Raw genomic sequence first — 7694 nt, 5'->3', positions numbered from 1 at the left:
GATTCCTTAAATGCAATCGCAATTTAAGTAATCCCATTTAAGAGTTTACTTAAATTGCGATTTTTGCATTTGGGATGATGCATCCCAAATACAAAAATACCGGTCGCAAAGGGGAAGATTCTGTTTGCGACCGGTTTTTCTTTTGATGCATGTGCCTGCAAGTTTGTTAATTACAGGCAAGTCGTTTTACAGCAATCCACTACCTATAACAAAATGTATCTTTGTGCACATTGGAGAGTATACATGTGGTTGAAAAACATTTATCCTAATAACTTTTCTTATTTCCTCCATAGGGTAAAGATGGTGCACCCGGCCCTGTGGGCCCTATGGGTCCAAAGGTAAATGACTGTCTAAGATGTAGGTGTAATAATGACTGCAAAGCTAACATAGGATTTGCTTTGTAGGTGGTTACAACATAAACCTGTAGCAACAGCACAATTACCCTGCACTTCTCTTGCTTTCAAAGAGAAAAGGCAACTTTGCTAATCTACAAGCCAGTTCCTAAAATGTCTAGTGGGGTCAGGTGTATGGCTCTAGGCCTGTGCTGATAGGTCTGGGGCAAAGTAAGTCACACAGGAGGCATGGAAACAAGTCAGTTTTCTGTTCGCACCTACTATCTTTTCAGAGGCAGAGGCCTGTTGAGATATCTCCTGTCCACCAGAAAGGACATGCAGGAGAAGGTAGACGTCTGTGGTCAGTGATCTTTGTCAGTGTTCTGATGGCTGTTTTCATTCCAGGGAGAAATTGTGGAGTTGATTGCGACTGGGTTACCTGGTGAGCGAGGTGTCATGGGACCCAGAGGAGCCAAGGTTGGTGACATCACTTTTGACGCAAACGTGCTCTCTATAACCTTTCTTGAGATCTTTTGGCTCTGCATGCGCAAGCACAGAATTCACTGAGACCTATAATACCTGCAAATAGTTATAAAGATATTTTGCATAATATTTCTTCCATTATATTTATTGATTACTTCATTTTTCCTTTGTGTTTAAAAGACCCTGTTTCACTGTTTTCTTTCAGTTCTTCCTTTTAAATAACAGCTCGAGACATTTGTTTTCTTGTTTTGTCCAAACATCCAACCCCCAAAGTATCTGCATCCATTTTTTTCAGTTTAGTTATTCCAGAGTAGAGACACAATTTAAATCAAAACAGCCCACTTTGAGCCCCATTGTTGGGGCTGTATGTGTTCCTTACATGATTTTTGTGTGTCTTTATTACATCATGGGTTTGAGGTTACCACCCAGAGTAAATATACTGGCTGGGCTCTGCAAGTAATAGACATAAACAAAATACAAATGTCCATACATGTTATCTAGTAATCAGAGGTGGCACTATATTTGTTTGGGTAGCTATACTTAATTTGATTATTCAATGTTTCCCAGATGGGAAAGGGGTTTGAAGCAAAATCTCGAGGCAACTCATTTTCTGGTCATTTTAATTCCTCAAGAGGGGCATGTTAGAATACTTGCAAAGGTGGTAAAATGTCTATCTGATAGAGACTTTCTAGCTGCAGATTCCTTACCTTTGAATTCCCCAGGCGTCAGGCTGGGTCTGGAAACTTTTGCATGAGCAGCACCCCTTGCGCGCGTCTTTGGGTGGCTCCATTCAGCTCTGCGTGATGTCATTGAGGTCGATAGCTACGATTATGAAGTTGCGGTCACCAATGTAGGTGCTGCCCAGGCGTTCAGATGGCAGAGTTTTTCTCTTTTCCACACCAGGAGCGCAGAGCCATGAAGTCACTGACATGATTGTGTGTCATAACTACGGCCCTGAAAAGGGAGCAATCTTAGCCCTAACAAATGAGTCAGCCAAGCAAGGAGGCATGTGTGGGTCTGTAAGGGATCTGCAGCTAGATATGGTCTCTACAAGATAAAGTGTTACTGAAGGTAAGTAACTTGTTCATCTGATAGAGACTTCTAGCTGCAGATTCCTTACCTTTTAATAGATACCCAAGCCATACCATCCTGGCAGTGGGCTGCAGACAAATTTTCACATACTAAGAAGTCCTCCAGAAACGAATGGGCAAAATGTCCATCCCTGTTGACTTGACTGTCCAGGCAGTAGGGTTTGGAAAACATGTGCAAAGATGCCCACATTGCTGCCTGGCAGATGTCCATGACTGGGACACCCTGAGCCAATGCTGTGGTTGCACGCCTTCCCCCTGGTGGAATGAGCTTGTACGCCCTCATGAGGCTGCATCTTAGCCATGGCATAGCAGATCGCAATGCAGAGAACGAGAATTGGTCCGTTTCTGCACTGCCCGACCACGTACCCGATAAAGAGTTGGTCATCCACCCAAAACTCTCTTGTGCGGTCAAGGTAGACCAACATCTCTCTTTTTGGGTCCAGATGGTGGATTCACTCCTCTTCCTTCGAGGGATGCGGAGGAGCAAAAAAGCAGGACAGTATGATTGATTGACTCAGATGGAATGGGGTCACTATCTTTGGCAAGAATGAAACCCAGAAAAAAAACACCACATTATCTGCAAAGACCATTGTATATGGAGGCTTGGAGGACAATGCCTACAACTTACTCACCCTCCGGGCCAATGTTATTGCCACTAGAAAGGCTGTTTTGATGGTAAGCAGCCAAAGGGGACAATTATGCGCGCAAGGGGTACTTCTCACGCAAAAGTTTCCAGATCCAGCCTGACGCCTGGGGGAATGAAAAGGTAGGGAATCACAGCTAGATATTATCTCTACCAGATATTGCGTTACTGAAGGTAAATTACTTGTTCAATACCTTCAGTAGATAATTTTAAGGGCTCAATTTTTTAAATGTAGCAATTACAGGTGGGCTGGCCCATTAGACAACTGGGAGATATAAAAAAGGCAGGGTCTGTGAAAAGTGGGCAAGGCTAAGGACTAGTCAGTCACACACCAGGCTGGCTTTGTGTGGCTCTGCTTTATTGATTTTTGCCTGTTTGGGCTTTAACCCCTCCCATGAGCCACGGTTGCACTGTGCTCATGACGAGCTCAGCTCGTCATGACCTGCCCGGTGCTCACACGCGGGGATAATTCCCCTGCTGTGCTGAGCGTTCTAAAGAAGCGGGCGTGGTCATGACGAGCTAAGCTCGTCATGAGTACCAGGGTGCTGTGCGCGCCCCCCAGCACAGCGGGAGAATTACCCCCGCGGCCAAGGGGTTAAGCACCTAAATAATGGGTACCCTTTCCCTAACAGGGTGTACTGTGTTAATGACCGAACCCAAACACCCCATGTAATAATGTGACACACTGTACTGCCATGTGCTGACACCCCATTTCCTATCCCAGAACCTAATGCTTATCCCTTGTTCTTCCTCTTCCTGTGCAGGGCGACCACGGAGCTGATGGCGAAAAAGGTCCCAAAGGAGATAAGGTCTGAGTATAGTAAGTCTTTTGCCATGCCCTTTGCTGCCTAGATGTAGCCAATAAGAAGCAATCTCTTCCCGCTACTACCGCTTTCATTGGTCGTTTCTTGTTGGCTTGTACAGCTGTTTATTCTTTCACTTTATGATAACATACATGCATTACTTTAGAGGTTTTTTGTATGGCTCACTAGAGGAAAGTAAACTCGAAGGAAGGGGGTGAGACAATGTTCCTTTTGGATATGTTGACAAATTGAGATCTTGGAAGCTGAGGTGAAAGTACTTTCCATACACTGAGCAGAGCTTACTGCAGATAAAGTGCAAACGCCAGCCCAGATGAATGACTTCTACAGATGATGAGGCTGGTGACCATAGTAAACATGGGTCACTCATTCTTATTTACATGAGTGAATATATTTAAAAATTATAAACATAAAATGAATTGGACATGGTTTATTGTAAAAATACAATATGAATTAGGTAAAAAAAGTATACTTTTGGAAAGCTGGTGTAAAGTGCTAGTGTGAATATTGGTTCCGAAAATGTATTCCCCTGACAACCTGTTAAGCCTGAATACTGTAATGCAGAAATGTGGTGGTGTGTCAAGCACAGTGTGTGACTCTGCCAGTTCTTTCGCTTTCAGGGTGGAGACGGGCAGAAAGGAGAACGCGGTGATTCTGGAGAGAAAGGCAGAGATGGATCACAGGTAAGAAGATCTTTCCTTTGTTCTTACCCCCTTGGAGTCAGAGATTTATCTTCACTGTACAATGTTGTGCCTTTTTATCTCTATATCCAGATATGTATGGGGGACAGCCTAGAATCAATCAACACATCCTTAGACTAGGAGGTTTAGCCAGACCAGAATCGACAAAGCTATTAAAGAGACTAATATCGTGGGAAGATCATAGTGAAATACTATATATATGTAAAATAAACAAGTTAGCAAGAGTACAGAATGCATCTCTTATTTCAGAATTTCTTTGTACTGCCAAGGCTCCAATGTGAATGGGCCAAAGGGGGAGGTGTGGTATATTTGCCTGTGTGTGGTGTTTGTGTGTGGTGTGTGAGCATCCGTGTTTATGTCTGTTTTCTCTTTGTGTGTCCCTGTGTATCCGCACATGCATCTGTGTGTGCAATGGTAAGGGAGGGCAGAGGGCAAAAATACTTTCATAGCACATCATTAATGTCTTGTAACTTGTCCTGAGTAAGGTAAGTTTGTCTGGAAGTAGAGCTGTAGGAAGCTGGGTTTCTGTTGCAGTAACCCCCCACTTTTTGCCAGAGTACTGATGCACTTTGGCTTGATGTGCCCAGGGTCCCTGCCAATCAGGTTCCCTGGGCCTGTGTCCTGTCCCAAAACTGTACCTTGTACCCCCAATTGGCACCTCTCTGGCCACATGTCAATCCCTTGTAAAAGGTACCATGGGTTTCATGGGCACTGTGGGCAGGGAAGGCCTCTAAGGGCTTCAGCACGTATTGTGCCAACCTTAGAGGCCCTGTACCTTTACACACACACACTGCCTTCCAGTCTGCATTTTTTTGGTGCAGAACACAGTGAAGAGTCGACATGGCACACATCCCTGTGTGCCAGGCCTACAACCCACTGACCTGGCATAGGTTCACCATACCAGTGGTGAGGGTACAGGTGCATGAGCCCTGTACCCCTACAGTGTCTAGACCAATTCTTAGACATTAAGAGCATATGGTGCTGGGAGTTTGTCATTTGGTATCAAACTCCTCAACACATTAAACTGACACTGATGTCAGTGTGGGATTTAATGTAAAAATGCACTCAGGGGGCATCTTAGAGATGCCCCTGAAAAACAACCAGCCTCTGGTGGATTCCCTGACTGGTACACACCAGCCTGCCACCACACGACATGTTTCTGGACCCCTGGGGTGGGAGCCTTCACTCCCTGAGCCCAGAAACAAAGCCTTTCCTGGGCGGAGGTGGTCACACCTCCCCCAGGCCAGGAAGAGCCATCTGTGGCAGGGGAGCATCATAGGCCTTGCTGTCTTTGTAACGCAACCTCCAGTCTCTCCTGCTATCAGGAGAGGCCCCCTTCCTGTCTCCCCTCCTTTTCAACAGGAAGACAGGCAGGAAAGTTTAGCACAGCCCAGAAGGTGTGCCCACCTCTGCCAACTCCCCCCCTCAGGTGAGGAAGGCGAGGTGAAGCCCACTCTTCAGTGCACGCGATCTTGCAGATGACAGGCACTCTCTAATCAGGATTAGGGATTGTGCCCACTTCCCCACGTGGGATGAGCACACCAAGGGTGTAGTCAACCAAAGGTCTGTAGCGCACTGGCTACTGACCTCGAGACCCCTAAAACTCCCCCTAAATTCAGTATTTAGGGGGCAGCCCTAAACGAAGAAGACAGATTCCCACAAACTACAAAGAAGAAGGACGAAAGAAGACCCCAGCAGAGGAGAGAGCAGAGCAGAACTGACTTGGCCCCAGCCCTACCGGCCCGTCTGCAGTTTCCAGAGATCCTGCGCCAAAAGTTTCCTTGTCCTGCAGCCAGCGACCTCCAGGACCCCTGGGAGGACTGACTGCCTTCAACAAAGACCGATCTCCTGTGAACAGCAGCTCTGTTCAAAAGAACACCGGATTAGAGCATACTCCACTAAGGGCATTGTGGCCACAGTTGCACTCTTTAGTCGAGTGCCCCTGATGAACATATGCACAACATCAACTTGTACTTCAACCCATACCTTTGCCACGCATTGTTTCCTGGGTATCCAGTGTTAATATTTAAGGGTAGGATGTTGGCCCTACGACTCTAGCTGACACTTCCATTCCTCCACTTGTTTCATCCCAGGTACTCAATAAGAATACACAGGTTAAGAAGCCAGGGAAAAATAGGAAAGGAAAATTACACTCCAGACACTGGTTCGGAATGGTGCCAAAAGCAACCAAGATCATATCAGAACCTCTGTTCAAATATCTTGTACAAAAGAAACACAAAATACGGTGTGATTTTAAAAAAAAAACATCTGTTGCATATGTAACACTAATGATATCATAAGATTTAAATCTCTTTCTACAAGGAAAGACTTTGATTAGCCCTAGTCCTTCCTCGACTTAGTCCTAGAACTAAACAGCTGAGGAGAGGCTTCAGAATCGCTGAAGTGGAGAAGGAGGCTCAGCAGAGTAGCAGGAAGGGCATGTGATGTAGTTGCTGAAAAAAGTAACTTGCCTATGGAGAAGCTACCATGATGGTGAGCAATAGCACCTGTAACAGAACAGCTAATACAAGAATGTAGTAAACAAAGCAAGTATTCAGAAGGCACACAGGAGATATGAGAGGGAGAAATGGTCTGGGTCTGGAGGGCCAGAAAACCAAAAGGAACAAGCTACATAGGTGACGGGTGCAGAATGCGGAGTGGCAAACTGCACGGTAGAAAAGGTACTGAAGGAACTGGGAGATTTGCCAGGCAGTGTTCCAGTGCCTTCATTCAGCTTATATAATCACTGCATCCCAAAAGCTCCATCCACAAGCCAGTATTGACCATCAAGCTATGTTCCAGGATGCCGTTCTACATATATGAAAACAACCTCTTCTAAACTTGAATTAGGGCTTAAAGCCTGATGTCTCAGTATTAAACTTTCATAAGCGAGATGTTTCCTACTAATCTTGACATCAAGTTGAAAACTGAAACCTCATGTCCAGCCTTGCTCTTTCAAAAAGTAAATTACTACTTTGGTAAAGTTAACTCAAGCACATGAATCTATGGGAGATCCAAGACTAGAGAACACATGTGTTTAACTATAACTACAGTTTTTGAGGATTGGTATCCTTCGTAGATATACATGTGACATTCATGATGCTACCAGTAGTTCTTTAAGCAGAACTATGACAATCTAACAGTTGGTACCTTAGAGGAGGGTTGGACATCTGAGCTCCTCCACCTCTTTTAATGGAGTTTGGGGCATAAAATGAGGTGGATTGGGTACACGTAGTCATTGGTCAATGGCTGTTCCCAATGTTATGTGGATACCACGGTGGTAACATTCCCTAGTAAGCTTTGCCAATCTGATGTCAGGAAATAAATCAAGCATGTAAATCTATGGCAGATCTAATGATGTAGAATTAAATTAACCATGTGCATCAGATTCTACAATCCTTATAAAGATGCTATATGTCTCCAGAACAACCTGCCAATTCATCACAAGTTCAATATTTACTTTGTTGTTTCCAAGCGATTGCAAATGCAATGAAAACGTTTGGATCCAGTTCGGCCTATCAGAGCGTAAATGTCTCAATAATGATAACAATAAATTGAAGAACCAGGCAATCTGACATTTTTAATGGCCCTTCACCGTCTGCACATAGCATGAACTCTAAACG

At 44.8% G+C, this 7694-nt stretch overlaps 1 long non-coding RNA gene across 1 annotated transcript; it reads left to right on the top strand.

Annotated features, from left to right (window-relative positions):
- Nucleotides 1-292: 292 nt before the first annotated feature.
- On the top strand, nucleotides 293-3392 carry LOC144783466 (uncharacterized). The gene is made up of 3 exons (XR_013601446.1): nucleotides 293-338; nucleotides 738-809; nucleotides 3314-3392. It is a non-coding gene; the product is annotated as an uncharacterized LOC144783466 (long non-coding RNA).
- Nucleotides 3393-7694: the final 4302 nt, after the last annotated feature.

This window comes from Lissotriton helveticus, chromosome 9, assembly GCF_964261635.1.
Source record: "Lissotriton helveticus chromosome 9, aLisHel1.1, whole genome shotgun sequence".
In the NCBI taxonomy this organism is placed as follows: Eukaryota; Metazoa; Chordata; class Amphibia; order Caudata; family Salamandridae; genus Lissotriton; species Lissotriton helveticus.
The sequence above is the reverse complement of the archived record's forward strand: the minus strand, read 5'-3'. Positions and strand labels throughout refer to the sequence as shown.